This window comes from Gymnogyps californianus, chromosome 3 (assembly GCF_018139145.2).
Source record: "Gymnogyps californianus isolate 813 chromosome 3, ASM1813914v2, whole genome shotgun sequence".
Taxonomy (NCBI): domain Eukaryota; kingdom Metazoa; phylum Chordata; class Aves; order Accipitriformes; family Cathartidae; genus Gymnogyps; species Gymnogyps californianus.
Window position 1 is genome coordinate 48,957,442 of NC_059473.1, and position 19,834 is coordinate 48,977,275.

The window sequence follows — 19,834 nt, forward strand, 5'->3', positions numbered from 1 at the left end:
ATTGCACGATACCGCTGAGTTCAGATTGAGTAAGTATAATTAGATGATGAGAACCTCATGGCAGGGCGTGCCCTAGTTTCAGTCAAAGGTGGAACATTATTAAGTACCATTTACATCCAGCGATTACACCCACTTTTGAAATCGCTGATGCCAGTAACACATGCTTTGTATTTAACTCGCTCGGTGAAATGGGAAGTCAGCGGCAGAACAGAGTTTCTAATTTGCTTGCTGCCAGCACGGTGATTAATGGAGTTTCAAAACACTCCATCAGCCAATTATGATGGATACTAACCCTTTAATAGGAATCTCTGGCTGGATCCTCGTTACTCGGATTTAGTGCTCAGACCAGTTAGACCATAAATTATTTTCCCTCTGGGAAAAAGAGCAAACTTCTCTGAGATAAGCAACTCAAGCTTTTTGTTTTGTAGAGATCAGCTGCAGGAGTAGGGACATGGTACATTTTGTGCTCCTTGCCTATCAACATGCAATTAGGAATGATCACTCTGCACCATAGGCTACCCTTTTTGGGGACTGCGCTCCCTTTCCGTGGGTAGAGGAAAGGCTGGGGGCAAAAACCTAAACCTTAATTTAAGAATCATTCTACAGCAGCGAGCCCAAACTCTGCATCTTCACAAAATGGATGTGTTGTAATGTATTATTATTAATAAAAAAAAAAATCAGATCCATCTGCAATATTACAAGTGTTTATGGTGCTTTTAAGCGAGGCATAGTTTTGTCTTCCCCTCATGAAACCATTGGGGAAGAGTATGGTGAGGTAGCTGCACCTCGCTTGTTAGTTTGCTTGTGTTTGATTTATCACAGTTTAAATATAAAATGAGTGGAGGGAATTCTGTACCCCAGAGTGAACAAGAACAGGTGGAAGAACCATTTTCAGGTTTCTTTTATTTGCATGTGCTCTGTTTTAAGTTTTGGACATAAATTAACTCATGTGCACCTTGAAAAAGAAAAGAATGTTTCTCTTTTCTATTACCTGTTGCATAAACACAGCAGTTGCCAGTGCAGGAGCCTCTCCAGTATCCAGGAGAAGAAGAGTGTGAGAAGCCAGTCCCAGCCACTGCAGAGGGAGAGGTGCAAGGACCCCTGCAGCTGGCACACACTGAATAATTATTCTAACAGAAGAATAATGTGCAAAAATATTTGATCAAATTATTTTTTATTACAGTGAAGCAGAGCACTGTGGCTGAGGCACAATGAGATTTCCACACAAGATCAGATCATCCATCCACCGATCCCAGATGCCTGCCTCTGGCCGTAATGGGGATAGCTTTAAGCCAAGTGTGCTGCTGCTCACTTAGGGCCCTGTATCAAATTATACTCATTTACAGCTCCCCAGAGGAGCTTGGTGTCTGCCTTTGGCAACGAGAGAGGAAGGAAAGAATGAACCATTGCTGAGTTTCCACCACTGGGCAGGAGTAAGCCCACCTCCTGCAGCAAAGCCCCATTCTCTGTCCCTCCGAACAGTCCCAGCTCCAGGTCTTGCTGGCCGACCCACCACTCCTCAGCAGCACCGCCACAGAAGCAACAGGACCGTCCCTGAAATGTTTGAACCAAGTGCTCCTGCCCCAATTTCAGATGACCCTTTGTGTCAGGGACTGTCTTCATTCTGGTTCTGTACTGCAAATAGCACAATGCAAGGCCAGGCCATGATCAGGGCTCCTAATCCCCATAGTAATAAAAAGAACATCAACAACCATAATAATCTGCATTGTGAGAAGAGCATGTGAGCATGGATCACTTCCAGCACCTGCAACAACCCTTCTCATTTATTTAATATAAAATCACTAGCTGAAGCACTGTCCTGTGTGATTGCTTTCCTTTCATCTCAGAGCACCCTGAAAGCATGCTCTCCTCCCTTGGATAGGGAGTACAGAGGTGATGGGGATCCCTGCTGGATGTGGCTGGGGAAACCATTCACTCCAGGCAGCAGTACTGCTGTGTCTCCTCCACACCTCACTCATACTGAGGGGAGAAGCACAATAAATGGGATTCTTCTCTGTTTGTCACAATTTCCTATTCCTCGAGCCTGGGCTCAGAGTGCTGCCTCTTATTAAAGAAGAAGTGCTGAGAGGCACAAAAAATGGTGCGGGATGTGGGGATAAGAGTAAGGGAGCAAAAGGTGCAGTATCACTGTGTGGGTGATGGCCCATCCCCTCCCTCCATCTCACCCCGATGCGGGGCTTTGGGGCCTGCAGGTTGCTGCGAGCAGGGGGAGTGGAGCAGGGAACAAGAGGAGGTGACAGCAGAATCATAGAGGTCTGCCTAGACTAAGGGCTGGGAAACTTCTGTATCAGGGAATCACTTTGGTCTCTATTCTAGAACTTCTAATAAATGCCACCCATCAGTTTGTGAAGCACGTCAGTAATTCATACTGACTCCATCCACCATGGAGCTGTCTCACAAATCTGTGCTTTCATGCGGCAGCTGGCACCTGGGATTGATGCTGCACATGGGTTTGCAGCAGCAAACACCTGTGGAGGAGCAGTTAATCTGCAGGATCTGTGTCAGAGTTTCTTCAGAGCCATTGCAACGTGAAGTATCATTGCAGCAGCTAACACAGACCTGTCCGTGGCCTGTGCTAAGCCCACCTGCAAGCACAGAAGATGGAGCCTTTCCCCTCTTGGCCCATCAGTTAAACTTTGCTGCAGTGACTGACAGTGACAACATGCTGTTACGCTCCAATGGACGTTTTGTCTCTGGTACAAAAAGGATATGTCTGTGGTGGAAGAGCACGTGTGCAGGTCTTGCTGCTGCAGCCAGGTCCTGCCGCAGAGACAGCTGGAGGCAGGGACAAGACCTGGCGGCAGGGCTCGGCCAGCGCCTCCCATCTTGGTTATGGGTCCTTCTGGCCATCTGCACCATTCGTCCCAAGAGTCTCCTTGCAAGTATGAGTGGGACTTCATGAAAACTGAAAGGTGGAAACTTTCCAAACAGGAGGCCAAACTGCTGCTTATGTACAAGGTGTAAGCAAGGACCAAAAAAGACTCTCCCTCAGTAATGATGTTGTCTGAGCCAACATACTTCTCTAAAGTATACATACCAATGGCAAATGTAATGTGCTCTTCCCAGGAGCTGTTCAGCTCTGCTCAGCCCTGTCCCAGCTTGGATGTCATCCTCAAGTGGGTATTGCAGACGCTGAGGAAGGAGGACAGAGGCTTCAATACCCTTATTCCCTGCAGCCATGAAGATCCAGGCACGAGAGTCACCTGGAATTGTTTGGTATGATGTCGCCTTGCCAGGTCCAGCTCAGCAACTCTGCTGTCCTGGGCTGCCCCTGTAAACGGCACCCTTCAGAGACAAGTGCTGTCTGCTGGCTTCTCTCTGCAATGCAGCGACTGGTCTCCCTCTTTCCAAACTCTGTCCTAGCCCATCACGGTCCCAGCACTAGCTCTTGGAAATTTCCCTTTTGTAAGGGGGGGACACTCCTAATGGCACCTCAATGCTCTTCTCCTTAACAGGGCAGCCAATGCTCACTCCTTTTTTTCTCATGCCTCTTCACAGGACTTCCGCTGTCTCCCAGCTGAAGCTGGATGTCAAAGCCACGCAGGTTTGGGCCTGTGCAATGAATTTGTGTCATACCGCACGAGAACAGGCCTTGTCGTGCCTGGCCTCACCCTTCAGCTTTCCTCCGGTGCTCCAGCAAGCTGAGCCACTGGGGCAGTTCGCCCAAAGCCCAGCACCTGCAGAGCCTTCAGACATATGCTGTTGTATGCGTGGAAAAAGCAACCTACGTACTCCAAGCTCAGAATCAACACAGCTGTCACAAAACGCAGAAAAAAAGCAGGACATTTCTTTCCTGTAAAGGTCTTCTGTCCATCACCTGTTCACAACTAGGCTGCTCTTCACTCCTTTCTTCCCCTCAAGCCTGTAGCATCGTGGCATGATTAAACTATGAATGGGCTGCATGCAAGGGATATTAAAAGAAATGGAAATGAAATATGGAGCTGATTTTTCCTGGCAGTATTCAATTCTCAGCTCTGGCAGAGAGCAAGAACCAGTAATCATTTCAGCAACTGAAATTCAAGCAGGCAGTACAGAGCCTCATGAGAATAAATGATACAGCAGGAATCCAGCGGCATCTATTATAATAGGTAAACAGGAGGAGGATGCATTGGGTGCTACCTGCATAAAAAGCTATTAAGTAAAGATGACAAAGTTCACCTCTTCTCAGGATCTGCTGGAAAGGATGTCAGCGCTGATGTAATCACTGGGCTACCTTTTAGTCTCTTCATGTAATCAACACTTTTCCCTGGGTCGAGAGTTCTGGGTTACTAATGGATCAATCAGTTCAGCTTGGTCATATGCCATGTCAGCTTTGTTTAGGACCGTTGTCAGAAGTCATAAATCACAGCCCAAATTTAGTTAATTATCCCAGTTAACAGCATTTTTCCATCCTCCAATGGACACAGTAACAGCTGAGCCACCTGCACAAAATGGGTCAAAATACTTTTTCACTTCTATACAAAAAGATCAGTGTTCTCTTTTTAGCAAGGGTCTGTGAAGATTAAATACCTAAATAATTTGCTAGTCAAAGTGAACTTCAAGAATGTCTCTGTAGGTAGCCCCAAACCAATTACAGATACTGCTTTTCCCAGTATACCCCTTACAGCCAGAAACCTCATGTAAAAAAAATGTTTCTTGATTCTTACCCAAGAGCAATAAGGCACATTTCCCATCCAACATGGGTAGCAAAACCTCCTTTTGTCTCAGTGATTTGATCTGAGCTGGCATTTTACACTTCTGCGTATCAGTCTGTATAGGTTTCTCCATTTGTTACATTTGTAAAGAAATTATATTTAGTAGGTAATCACAACAACGGACTTGAAAATTTGCTGTTTGTGACTACAATTGCTTTCTCGGTGGCTACTTGTGCCCACCTTTAAAGCCTAGCCTGGCTATGCACATTCAGCTGAAAACTGTACTCTCCCTCTCACTCCCATTTGTTCTGTTTGTCCTACTAGGGATATATAGCCCCCGATCTAGTTACATCTAGCCCCTTGATAAAGACAAAACCACTGCAGGACACTGTGGAAGTACTGAGGCTGTCAACCAGTCTGGATGTTCCTGATACACGGAAACCTAATAGGGGAGGGAGGATATGTTTCAACAAAAATAGTAGCTTTAGCAAGACAGTATTTTTCCCAAAGTTTCACCTTCTGTGTCAGGGAGCTGAAACATCCAGCTCTCTGTAGATCGTAGGGACCGGCTGGTTTTGCACTGCTTTTTTACACAGTCCTCAAAGTCCTAGCCCACAACTACGATATCAAAAATGAAATAATAAGCCTAGGTTTAAATAACAGATGCATTTTGTGCGGGGACGTGAACACACATGGACAAATATAGGCTGGAAGAAGTGCGTACACAGTGCAGCGGTGCCCAGTGGGGTGGTGGGTGCAGCTGGGCTGGGGGTAGGCTACAGTCGCTGGCGACATACTGCAAAGGGACAGGCTGCAAATGAGAGCTGAAATCCCTCACCACCAGAAAGCAGACTGCAAGAGAAACCTTAACCTAATTATTTCCTCACAGAATATTCTTCAAGAATCATTCCCAATATGATTTTGCCTTACAGCTTCTCCCACGTGTTACAACTCAGATTTATCTTGAATATTGCAACAGTAAAATACTTTGCTAGATCTTTTCTGTCCCTTAGCCAGATAACTCCAGATGACTTTTTCCTGTCAAAAGGCTTGTGAAAATCTGGCTGTAAGTTAGATTTGAGTGCAATCACTGTCCCCAAGCACTCCTTTTAAGCTTGAGGTAATAAGTAACATGTCACCAATGGGCAAAAATATCTTACTTATAAAAGCATAATGCATCTTTAGTATGCCCACTAAAATGCAATAAAGAGACTTTTCCTTAGACACAAAAGAGTGGTAGCTCAATGCTACTGCTGTGTTCAGGGTACAATAACCCCAAGATAGGTGTATTCCTAAACACGGTGCTTGGCATTCACCTTAAACCTCATTGATTGTTGCCTTCAGTCATACTGTTGTTTTGTATCTGGCGTACATCAAAGCAAGTGACACCCACATGAACTGGAAAAGCCATTAAAATCCCACATAGTTTCCCTTCAAAGAGCATTTATGGAAATAGCAAGATCTATAAGCCATTAGAGAAAGACAAGAATAGATTCTGGTAGAATTGTTTTTCAGCCCTTTCTCTTGTCAACCTCAGAGACTTCCAGGATGCTTTTTAAGCTAGAGAAACCGTGCTTAGTGAACCATTTGGAAAAAAGGTAGACATGTTGTTTACTATGAATCTTTGAGAGAGTTCTATCCGATTCTTCTGAGCATCAGTATTATTTTTATATGCAAAAAAATTTGTTAAGGTGCAGGTCAGCAAAATCAGAAAATAAAGCCAAACACATGTTGCTTTGCACCAGCTGCCTAGCTTAGCTCATCTCGATGCAATGGGGTGAAGCTGAAAGATCCTCAGTGATATGTCTGAGAGTGGGGACATTTTTACTTTGTGTGGCTTTGGTGGGAACTTGCTCACCAGCCATGAGCTGACTCCCAGTCAGCTGCCTCGAGCCGTCCTGCCCCAAGGAGAGCTGTGGTCCACGACACCCTGTCCTCATTGCCCACCAAAGTGCAGCTGCTTGAGCTAAATTTGTTTCAAAAGCCCCTTCAACTTGAAAGGAGGGCAGATTTGTATTTTCTTCTGCAGTTCTGCCACGTGGGAGGTGCCTTGCTAAATTAATCTGCTAACAAGGTAGCTAGCTGTTTAAATAACATCCAAGAAATGCCACTGATACTTTATAAACTTGACAGAGAAATCTCATGTGGTTGTTTACTTCTGACCTTGACACAGTGAGCTCCTCATGGCCAGATTTGCAGCCTGAAATAAGGTCTAGTCCATTGTAAGCAAAACAAAAATAGCAAAGCCTGAAGTCGTCCTTCGTTCCTTAGATACTCGTTCCCCTGTCAGCCTCTGTAGGAATGAGTCCATGAGTCTGTGAGATGGGTATGAGGAAGCCCTAAGAGAACTTGCTCTTCTTTCCTTACACCACAAGCCTTTCAGACTTGCTCATTCATTTCAACCCAAACCTCAGGAAACAGCTTTAGTCAAGCAATTAGCAGTCCTCTGGCACGTCTGCCACATACACATCATTGATAGCCCAGGTTAACCCCACTGGGCCACCAGTCATGGGGCTTCATTGCAATTGGCAGAATGATGAATGCTTACACCTCATATTGACTCCAAATAGAGCTGACTGAAACAGTTTGGTAGAAATGTTTATTCACCTAAAAAATAAACAGCTTCAGATGAAAGGAAACTATTCACAAATGAAGTCAAATTTGTTGAAGTTTCACACACACCTCCCACCTTCCCCTCCCATGATAAGGTTTGGGAAAGTAAGGGAAGTTATTCTGTCATCTTTTGAAACAAGATTTGCTAAATAGGACTGACCCACATTCATTTTGCAAGAATAAAAACTCCCTCACATGAAACAAAACATTTTGTTTTGGACTGAACAAAGTGTTTCATTGAGTCTTAAACATATTTTACATAAGGCTCCTTTCTGTGAGAAATCCAAAGCATTTTCATGCTGACTTGACACAAAATTACTAATTTTTTGCACAGTTCCAAGGGTCTGGGTTCTATCTAGCAACCAGGAAACATTGAAATAATTACTGTTATTGAGATGGCTTGGAGCTACTTCTCATACTTCAAGAAATCCCCTTGTAATAAAACCTGCTGCCAGGCAAAATTCACCAGGCAGTGTTAGGAGAACTTGGGATGAATTTTGAGTATGCTTGGGTCAGATTTCAAGTTCAATCTGACAAGCCTGTGGCTGTAAACTAGCAGGAACTGTCAGCTTTGAATATATTTCTATTTGGGTTGTGCAGTGTGTTGGGGCCTGTTATTCAGACATAGATCTGCAGAGCTGAAGTCACAGGGACTGAAACTTGATTTAGAAACCGAAGTTGGTTGGCACGTTTCCCCAAACTGAACTCCCTATCTTAAGATCTTAAAGAAGTAAATACCTTAAATGTTTCTCCCCAAAGAGAGAAAACTCCGTTCGAACAAGACCTCTCAGCATGCCACTTCTATCATTTGGTTCCTCTTTTATATGTAGGTCATATTAAAATACACGCCTACGTCATTTTAAAAACATCTCAACTTCTCCCTGGGTAGCGTCACTGATTCGAGTGGCACCTCTAGGTATAAACCACAAAAACCTCTTTGTGAGATGATGGCTCCACAGACACATTGTGAAAGAAGGTCTGAAAATGGTCCAGAACACTGTCAACATTTTCAGTTTCAAAGGCTTCCTTCAACCATTGGTCTTGCTGTGCAGACTCCTACTTTCCTAATCCAGACTAACATCCTATAGAAACAATGGAGATTGTGCATGAGTGAGGATTACGTAAAATTAGAGAAAGGGACCTTGTTTAATCCGTGCCTTTCTGCTAGGTACACGTGAAAAAAAAAGTGATGTATGCGTTGCCCTGTTCAGCACAGCTCAGCAAATAGCTGATTTTTCAGTTTCATAGTTGAAAAAACAAAAAGGAAGAGGGGAAAATTAATTCAGCTCATAGCATATGGAAAATGTTCAGGGATTTTTGTCAAGTAAAATTTAAAAATTTACTTTATTTGTACTGGAAATGTGTTGTTTACTTTTGTTATGGGGCAAAAACTTAATCTTGGCCTATTTAATCCTTGTTTGACTTAATCCTTTAAAAATGGGATCAGTTTTTAAATTAAAACTATATTTCAGAATGAACATCAGAATCTTTATTTTAAAAATACCAGAAGGAAATGCATCAACTTTTTTTTCTAATTCTCTATTTAAAAAGAAACTCTTTTTTTGCCCCAAATTCACCGTACTTAAAAAATGGTTTTGGTGAACGTATGTTAAAAAACAGAAAAAAAATTCCCATAGGCTAAATTTTCTTTTCTTGTTTAAATATATTTCTTCAAATCATTGTGGCTAATTTTAAGTGTCCTCACTGGGCAGTCTGATATGTTTTATTTTTTTTTGCCATAAAGTTTTCAGCCATCCTAAGGGCCCAGCCGAACTGTCTATGGTCTATCATAAATTATGGGTCAGATGGAAAATGGCAAGATAACAAATACCTTTTATTTCACTGAGAAATACAGAAGGTATTCTATACAGGGGCAAAACTCAGATCCTAGCCAAGGAGTCTAGCTGCTGAGCAGGTCCTCAGCAGGTGAGGTGACGGCAGATGGAACCTGAGGGATCCAGGGTAGCAGAAGCTAGCGAGGCCATCCAGAAGTGCTCGGAGGAGAAGTCTGACACCTGCATCTGCACAGTGTTTTCCCCACCTTTGCCAGCCCTCCTGCAAGGAGCAGCACAGGCAGGCAGGGTGGTGGTGGGGATGGCAGAGGAGCTTGGCACCACCTGGTGCTGCACCTGTGGTAGGACAGATGCCACCTCAAGCTCAGGCTCTCTTGTCACAGCCTGGCAATGAGGCGCTCTCACCCTGCCAAGGCTTCCTGGGTGCAGGAGTTTCCCAGGACAGCACAAGGTCTGTCCTGGAGAGTTAACCTTGTGTTTAGCCATGCGATAGCATGGGATGACTGGAAGCATTATCAGCTGGGCTGGAGGAAATGATTTGTGTCCCATGGATGGATGTTTGGACTACTGCCAGAGGTGGGGTTCCACCAGCCAGCTGACTTAAGCTCGCAGCCCTCTCCCAGCCCAAGCGGGGAATCCTGTGTGCGGGCCCTCCAGAGAGGGCCACCATTCCAGCTAACGTTGAGTCAGCTCTGCAGTGTAGGAGAGCTGGTTCCTCCCCTCAGACCTCAGACCGCCTCTCTGCTCCGCAGCTGAGACCTGCTGATGCTGGAGACCACAGTTGCACCATGGCTGCCATGTGTAGGATTGCCATATTTTGTCCAGGGCACTGGCCTCTCTGTATAGACACAGGTACACACGGCTTATGGGCATACAGCTGGCCTGACATGTATGACTTGGTGCTCAGTTCCAGAGGAAAAAAGCTGTAGGCGTCTGAACTCATGAGATCCACAATACATGGTGTTCACAACTGTGGGGTTGTGACCGTCTGCCTACAGTGTCAGTTTTCAGATACTTGCAGAGGTTGCACACATCCAGAAAATAAAAAAAAAACTTTAAAAAAATGGCCAAAATCCACTTAGATGACACTTTCTTGCAAAATAAGATGAGATGTCTCAGATGAAATAGAGCTAATTACATGCTACAACAGTTGATGTGACATCACGTATGGGATTTTATAAATTCAGCTCATGGTCTAAAGCCATTCAAGAAACACCAAAAAGGTCCATGGTGTGAAAAAAAGGGCTTTCCAAGTTTGTTGCTTAGCACAATGTAATAATTCATGTGCAGTTAAGATGTGCAGCGCACGTTTCTGATTCACTTCGATGTCAATCAGGAATAATTGCTGCAGTCAGTGAAGCTATGCCAGTGTAACAGACACAGAAGAGACTAGCACTCCAAGTCTCTCAGTTTACCCTAGCTGGAGAAAGCAGCTTCATCTAACTGACAGTATTGCAGATTCTATGCATTTTTAGAAACACAGGTTTTGTGGCATAATTGCAATAGTTGGAATAATTTTACATTTTTCAATTCCTTTTTATGAAACAAAATCTTGCATTCTAAACCTGGAACTTCCCTTGACTTCTTTCCACTGATGGTGGTCCCACTCCAAAGAAAGCAGCTGTCTGAGTGTATTAGCAAAGTTGTCTAGCCTGACTTCAAATTTACTAATTTAATTTGGAAGGGGCTGGAAGAAACAAAATGTTCTCACTCTTGGATGTGATCATTGGTCCTCAGGGAAAAGCACCCTCCCACTGGAGCAAACATCTATTTTCATGCAATTGATGGCCTCTGTGATCTCTGGTTCCATATGGGCTTAACTTGATGAAGAATATGCAGCTACAAACTCTTTTTAGGGGTCCGATGTGACTTGTTTAAACATGAACCATTATTAACATGTGTCAGGATGCACACCTTGTAGTAGTCACACTGACAAAACAGAGGGAGGTTACTGCAGGCATTACAGCCCTGTGCAAGAAAATTATTCATCAGCACACCCTGATAAGCCCTTTTAAAAGGGGCTCAGCGTGATAAGGCGGATGTTGGATTGACCTGAGATGACAGATTCAGTGCTGAGAAGGAGCAGTCAAGTCTCAAAGTTTGAGGAAAACTATGGAGGCAGCACAGACTACTCTTAATATGGGAAACAATAGTGGTGAAAACCAGTTTTTCCTCCCACACTCATAAAATGTTCCTAGTCTTTAAATTTATTTTTTTTCTCCTGGAGGCCAGTACGGATTAGCATTCCTTGCACAGGCTTTGGGTATTTTATAGAGCAGATCTACCAGCACTTCAAAAACATTTACATTAAGTGCTGGACAGTAGCCTGTTCTCACAGAACATATTTCATTAGGCCACACTACAGTTATATATTGTCAAGAGCCCTATTATCAGCCAATAACTGCACCTCATTTTACTTCCTTGCTGTGCCTTATCACAAGCCAAGTGCTGACATCCTTGCATGGACATGACTCCTACTGCAATGACTGATGAGAGTAACTGCCGAAGCTCTGCAGATGAGGCTATCCATGGGCTCAAATTCAGGCTGGGCTCAAGGTGATTTCAGATGCTATGAAATAAATTCAGTGACACCCCTGAGAGAAATCTCTTCAGAGAAGGTGTGGCTATTGTCCAGGATATTGCACGTCTTCCTAATTATGGGACCATTGATTGCATCAAGCCACCGTACTGCACCCATCGGTAGGAACCACGATCCAGCAATTAGAACAAAGGACTGCAAGTCACCATCAGATTATTAGTTTCTTTATGTGTGGTCTTCCTTTTCCTAGGAGTCAGTAACCCATCTGTAAAGCAGGGGCTTTAATAATATGCTAATAATAATCAGGCCATATAGATTTGCAAAGAACTCTTTGGTTGAAGTCAATATAGGAAAATATTACGAACTGTGTTGACATTTTGCATTTCGAAGCTATGCAGTGTTCTGGTCCACTGCTGTGCTGTAACCTGTGCAACACTTTCAATGTCAGGGCACTAAACTTCTTCTGCTTTAGAAATCAGAGCTAGAGGCTGTAACAAATAATACCCCGAGTAGAAGCCTGTCTTTGTAAGCATGCAAATCTGATGACAGGTTTTCATCTTCCTTCCCTAAGCATTGCAGAGAGTAGGAGAGGAAAGGTTATAATTCCATTCTGCAGATTTTCTAATGGCACGCTTTCACATTTCTGTGTCCAAGACCCCCAGTCAGACTGGATCCACTCTAAACACCGGCAATTGTTTGTCCTGCTCCTGGGTCATATGTGAGATAGCCTTGCTAGGCTGGGTTCCTGTTTTAGAAGTGGTAGGCACATTATTTTTTATATATTTGTACATTGCTATATAATGCTTCTTTCATGTGAAAATACACTTCAATATAAAATGACAAAATACCATTACAAAATAAAAAATTCTCATGCTCCCATTGGCTAACTAGCAGCCTATTTTTTTCACACTGCAGAGTACTTAATATGCTTCACCCTCTGCCTTGCCTTATCAGGTTTCCCCTTTCATTCAGCTGAAGACTTCTTATTTTGCGTTCTCTGTTTGTTCGTGTGCCTTATCCGCTTCCAACTTAATTGACTAGAAAAGGTCCCAGTAACATCAATGTCATTTAGATCAGACTCTTTCTCCTCTTCTTCCCCTAAAAGGCAAATAGATGGTATGTTTGTTTCCTGATTTTGATGTGGCTGTTGTAAGATCATGGCCTATGGATTGTGCAGGTGGTGCAGGTTGTTGACAGTACTGCCCAGAGCGAAGCTGCTGCTGTCCCCACCCAACTCAAGAGCAGGACTACGATCGGTAGTCATAGCCTGCTCATATGCCTAGGATATAAAAAACCACATTTCATAAGGGATCGTGGTAAGCATATAATGCACCTATTCAATACATATGCTCGTTGGAGATGACAAGAAATATTTAAAGACTGGAGTTCATTTGTGCCCTGTTTCCTCATCAAGAAGGAGGAAATGTATTTAATGCCTAGTTGGTTTAGCAGTGGGAGTAGGCATGCTTTTTGTACTGAACCAGACTGGGCATCAACCAAGCCCCAGTCTTCAAGACCTGGCTACAATCAGCTAGGAACACCCAGAAAGGTATTGGTATCATCAAGCCTTTGATGGGGAAGGCTGAGGTTTCAGAGCATGCAAGGCGAGCTCTGGCACTGACTTGTCCCCAGCCAGCTTTCCATTGCGTTTTACAATTAGCTAAATCACAGCCAGGATTTTTTTTTTTTTCTCCTTAATGAATATTTTCTTTGTCAGTGTCTAGTACACTAGGTGCTAGTGAAAGAAACATGCACTTTTTAAAGTAAGTATTCATGCCCTTCCTATTTACCTCCAGCTTTGAGCTCCTGTGTTTCTCAGGGAAAGCTGTTTTTTCTCTTTGCTCTCACAGACCTTGTAGGTTTGGGAGCTCTGCTTTAGGCACAGGAAGACCCTTAGGTCACCCCACATACCCGAGCACCATGACCCACCCTCCCTCTGCTGCTGGAGAAAGCCATTTCCTCTGTGATATTTCGCTGGAACCTGGCAGGCTCCCTTCGCTCACCAGCCCCAGAACAACCTTTATTTGCACTAAATCACAAGTGAGTATTGCCCAGGCACTGAATTAGCAAACATGGCTGTGGCCAACACATGCCTTCCAGAGGGGCACTGATTTTCTCTAGTTCTCTCAATGGTTAATTACCCTCACTGTTAAAAATATACACTTTGGACTCAGCTTCCAGCCATTGGTTCATGTTTTACTGTTCTCTGCCAGAATAAATAACATTTTAATGCCTGCAAAAGGACAAAATATTTTGTAATCAAATAGCCCTGGTAGCTAAGCCTTCAAATAGTTCCGTGGCTCCTTTTTTCACACTTTCTGAAGTTCTAATACTATATCTGCCAAAAAATGTTGACACAACACCTGACAACTCTGTTATATGACTCAGCTTCATGTAAGACGTATCCATTCTCTGCTTTTTCCCCTGCAGACTGTTTATTGCCCTTTTTGCCTTTTCTACATTATTACTAACAATTTTACCATCCCTATCTAGCAAGTGGCCTAAATCTAGTCTACACTTGTGTTTGTTTCTAATATATTTCTAGTTCTTCTTATTGTCCCTTGCCTTGTGCTTTAAATAGCTACTTATTTGTGCCCCTTGCTATCTATTTTCCATGTGTGATATATTGCTTTGTTATTTCTAATTGCTTTCTGTTTGCAGATGAGCCAAGGTCTGTTAGCCATAGCTCCTCTATCTCTGGAGTGTGAAACTGTGGCTTTCTGGCCAGCTAATTAGTTCTCTTAAAGGACTCCCGTTTCTCTCTTTACACCTTTCCTCCCAATTTCACTGGTAATTTTCTTTAACTTTGGGAAATTAGCCCTTTGGAAGAACCAAACTGCGACCATCTTTTGTCTGCCCACAGTGAATGCAATCAGGTCATGATCGCTGATCCCTAGGCAACCAGCGCTTCCAGACAAGTGATTAATTCATCTTCACCCATCCTAATGAGATCCAGAAGAGGGTTACCTCATGGCGAGTGCAATACCTTTTCTGAGAGCTGTGGGAATTATCGCCTGTAACTTTGAGAAATCCTAATAACGTCTCGCTCCTGGCTGCGCGGAAGGTGTCAGCGGCCGCGTCACACCAGAGCGTGTGCCCTTCATTAATTAATACCTCCCTGCCGGAGCGCATGGGAAAATGCTGCAGGAGATGTTGTTTTTCATTACAAACGTGATACACTACATCTTCAGCTGAAAGCGACACCTGGCCTGCCGGCTGGTGACCAAACTTGTGTTTGCAGCTGTTAAGATGCTCAGTGGATAAACCAGCTCCTCCTCCCTGGCACAGCGGCAGCTGACGGGTGGGTACGTGTGTGCAGCAGTTGTGAGCTGGTGCAGGGCATGGTTCACTGGCTGCCTAAGTCACTTTGAAGCTCGGGCACTTCTCCAGATGTCACACGCTTCACTTCCAGTAATTAGATCACTGTGACAATTCAGTACAAGAGGTTGAGCCTGTGCAGTCTGTCTCTGCTCCAGGAATTCAGCTTCCCAAGTCCTCCCGTGACACCCTTCCCGCCCCGCAGCACAGCCATTGCCACCCTCAGCTTGTGCCTGAGCAGTTGTGGTGCAAGCAGGACTCTGTTATACACCGGGAAAACCAGTTTTCCTAGAAGAATGGAGTCCTCGGAAGGTTTTTTGCCCTCCATCAGGACAAGGCGATGCATTTTCATTCAGCTATTGATGAAATAATCACGGCATGTGAAGCTGTGGGAATTTCTATCCACGTTTTTTTTCCCCTCTGCATCATCATCTGTTTGCTATTTTTCTTTAAGACGTGCACTGCTAGCAACTAACTTCTCTCCCCCACTTTTTACCACTACCCTTTTAATGCACGTCCTGGCATTGAATTACTTGTGCTCAGCAGAAAGGTGGCTCAGTCCTTCTGAAAAACGGCGTTCTTTTCAACCTGTTCAGCAGGAAGCCTATCTCCACTCCTTAGCCCGTTCCAGAGGGGAGAGGGGTAGTGAATAATTCATTAAAATATTCCTTTTCCTTCCACCAACATACTGATTCACAAAAGAGAAAAATCTCCTTCTACTTGACTGTGTGAGTTTTTGTTCATCTTGGAGAGTCAAATTAGCACTGGTCACAAAAAGTTCATACCTCTTCCTGCTGCAGAGGTATTTTGGGTGTCCTGCTGAGAGCAGGGAGGTGAGGCTTTAATGCCTACAGCTGTTAGTGCTCAGGTATGAGCTTTCTGCCCTGTGCTGGGAAGGGTGCCCTAGGCGTACTGGCAGTGGGGAGTGCTCCTCACACCAGGGTACTGGTTCAGGGCCACTGACGCATGGAGGGAGCTGTCATGCAAGTATCACCTGCGCTGCAGCAAGGACCTGTCTGAAGCACTGATAGTCTTACATGTGCTGACGTGCTCACATTTGGCAATAAAATAAATGGCTGTCTACTCTAAACGGAGAGGCAGAAGATAAGTGGATTGCACGTGGTGGTTGGGAAGAGGCAGGTGGCATTCGGTGCAGAGCCCTGGCTGTTAGGATTGCTGGAGGACCCTGTTCTGCTGGAGGTCCTGTGCGTAAGCTTGGGCAAGTACTCGACTCTCTCTGTCACACAGTTTATCTCCCCATCCTAAATCTCTGCCTCTCAGGGCAGCAGGGGCAGTTCTCGTTTTGGTAAGCTTGTGTGGGATCCTTTGCAAGATGCATGTAAATATTTCACTGTTGCAAGGAATATAAGGGGGGAAGAAAGAAAATCATGTGAAATGCTTGTACGTAAAAGTGTTTGTATGTAAAAGTGTTTTACAAAGTATCTGCCTTAGAAAACAATGCACAAGGCAAGGCACACATTCGAGCCAAGGTGAACATGTCTGACGAATAATCTCTTCTGTTATGCAGGAAGAGATGCAAGCAGCTGTCTGGGCTGATATGGGTTTTTTTTCCCCTTTGAAGCCTTTTCAGGAAAGGCAAAAGAAAATTGGAGGCTTGTTATAAATTAGGCTCAGCTCTGTGTCCGTTGCTGTTAGTGTCACAACTCCTAGCAAGGGATGCTCAGAGAAAGAACACAGGAACAGGGCAGGCATGCAGAGCTAGAGCCTTATTTGGCATCCTCGTCTCCAGTGACCTACACCTTCAAGACTTCAGGAGCGACAAGTGGTATCCTCATGTCAGGTAACCCATAATAGACTCACCTTCCATGAGTTTGTCTTAAGTTTTTTTTTACCTGACATGAAAGTTTTGTCGTCAAGGTCATCATGAAGTGATGACTTCCACAGATGACCCATCCTGTGACCCATCAGAGTGACCTGAGCTACCACTAGGTGATTCTACCTAACAGCCCCCCTAGCTCTTCTATTGCAGGTTGCAGTGAACAGCATTGCCCCTTCACCTTTTCTGGGCTTCTGATGATTTTACAGGCTTCTGTAACATTCCCCCTGCAGCCATCACTTTTCTAGGCAAAGAGTCTTCTTGTGTTTAACATCTCTTCAGGCATACCTTCCATATAGCAGATCATCTCAGCTTCCCTTACTGCACTCTTCCCTGTTCTGCCATGGTTTAGAGGCTGATAGGGCGAGCAGATCTGCACACAGTTTAAAAAATGCAAGTACACCCTGGATTTATTCAGAAGAATAATAATGGATTATGATTTCTTATCTCTTTCCTTTCCTCCTAGTTCCTTATGCTCTATTTACTTCCTTGACCTCTCAAAATATTGAGCTGCCATTTCAGGAGCGCTCTCTCTGCTGTCCTCAAGATCTCACTCCTGAAAGGTAACAACAGTCTGCAGTCAATTGTAAGGCACACAGAATTAAGTTTGTGTGCTCTCTCTTATCAGCACTGAATATGGTGTCCGTATATATTTCAGCAAAGCAAAGGAAGAATGAAAAGAAAACACCAGTGAAGTGCCTGTGTGCAGAAGCACAGCTAGATGACGGCATTATCAGCCAAACTAAGCAGAAGTCAGGTGAGAGTCCATAAACATCCAGCCTGTCCTAAACATCATAGCTACGAGTCTGGGCATACCCTCGTGCGTGGTGCCAGATTTTGTAACCGCACAAAGAGAGCCTGGGGTTGCCAAGTTCAGCCTCCTTCCCTGCATGGAGTCCTTAGCCCTTGGGAATTAGGTCCCAGTGCAAAGCCAGCGGGGACAGAGGCATCCCCAGCAGCCTGCACATTGACCAGGCGCTGTCTGGGCTAGCCAACAGGACGTGCTGAGGAAAAGGTTGCTTCTTAAATTGTACCCCTCTTCGGAGCTCAGTCATCGATTTCCAGGCTGCAGGGAAGTCAGTCTGTCAGACCAGGATTCACAGCCTGTAATTCTTGTTTGTGTTAGATAGTTAAGCATCCCTTCCAACAGGACAGCTGGGGGAGGGAGGAGGAGTGCCAGTCTTTTCTGTGAAAGTATGGCTGGGGCAGAGTGCCCACACCTCACTTCACACAGGGGAAGAGCTGTACACCACCCATGCAGTCAGCAGGAGCCGTGGGTTCAATCCTTCTCCAGTCTGAGAGGGTGAGCCCAGCCCCGTGATCACCAAGCTCAGGGGCAGTCCAAAAAAGGATCATCCCTTCCAGGTGGGACCTGAAACTGCCATCTGTCTTCCATGTTGACTTCTCCTCCTCAGGCTTCTTTTTCTGAAGGAGTTTTATGGGTCTAATTTCTCTTTCCTTGACTTATAATGAGTCTGCACATTTCCAGGTCAGAAACTTTCTCTCTTGCATAATGCTCAGCACAAATGACGAGCAGTCTGTTCATAGTTACTGTTAAAATTGTATCATCAGAACTTGTATGGTGTCTTGGCAAACTCTCTTCCCCTCTTCATGTACAAAGAGATGTGATTAACTGCTGCGTTTCCACACTTGCATCGAAAGGCTTTGTGGGCTTTGTCAGTAGTTAACATAATTCACGGAAAACCAGAATACAACCTTGAGGCTAAATGTGGCCCATTGAATTCCACAATGGGGCAATGGTTTGATCAGGGTACAGCAAAGCATGCCAGAAGCAAAAGCCTTTGTGGGCCATAGCTCCGTGGGAAAGATTAAATCAGCCACAATCTGCTCCATTTTATGTAAAATAGGTGCAGCCCTAAAGCTCTTGGCAAGTGGCCACTGAAGCCTTTGGCTGGACAAAATTTGGGCATCTTTGTCTAAGTGTTAATTGCCAGCTGTTGGTGACTGGAAGGTTGCCAGGGATGGAGTGACTGCAGCGGTGTTTCTGGCTGAAATATGGCTTTTATAAAATAATCATCTCCAATCTATTTAATGCCTTGCAACAGACACATCTGTACTTACCAATTCCTCTGTCTAAAGCATCTGCACATGGAGATGACCTTAAAACAGCATTACAAATACAGTATATGTGACATTCAGGCTGCCTATTCCAACCTCACAGTGGGAGGCAATGATAAATAGCAGCTATCTCCACAGCAGCGCTACATGATGGCTTAACCCACTCACGTTCATAGCCCTTCACATTTGATTTGCAGCAAGTCTGGGATACTGAGCATTGAGGCTTTTCAATCAGGCTGCAGGAGCCTGTGCAGCCCTATGTGCTTCAGCATTTTAAATAACAATATAACCATCTCAGCTCTTCAACATTTGAGGTATTTGCAGATGTTGCAAGTTTTGCAATATTCAAACTGCAGATTTTCAAATATTGAGGATGTTTGCAGATATTCAGCCCCACAATTGTATGACAGATTAAATGGTATTTCACTCTTAGAGAGAACATGAGGCCCAAAGGCCAACATTTTCCAAGTGAGTATCTACAGATCAGTACAAAGCTGGTGATCCAGATTAGTTATCTATATGGGAAAATGCTGCCTTAAGAAACACTTGGTGGAAAGTCAAGCAGGCACTGCCAGACTGCAGGAAGAGGACCTGGATGCCTGGAGAGCAGCACTCATTCCATAGACAAGTGTAGCCTGAGAAGGATGATCCTGATGGTTGGAGCACAAGACTGAGTGAAGGCCTCTAACTCTCCCATACCAAGAAACTACCATTTGGCTTTGAGGCTGATGATTTATTTGTGAAACTTCCTCACCATCATTGCAAGTGATTGAAAACTTAATTCACAGAAATCATCATGCCCCTAAGCTGCTGCTCATTTTGATGCATCCTCTCTCACCACACATCTTTATGTCTCTCATCTTGCACTTCTATGTCATTTGGTACATCAGTAACCTTATAACTCTAGCTCTCACTCCCAAAGAGTGTGCCCCCAGGAGTGCTCCTGCCTGATCCTGGCTCTGGGAGGTCCACACTAATTTCACTGCTACAACAGAGATGA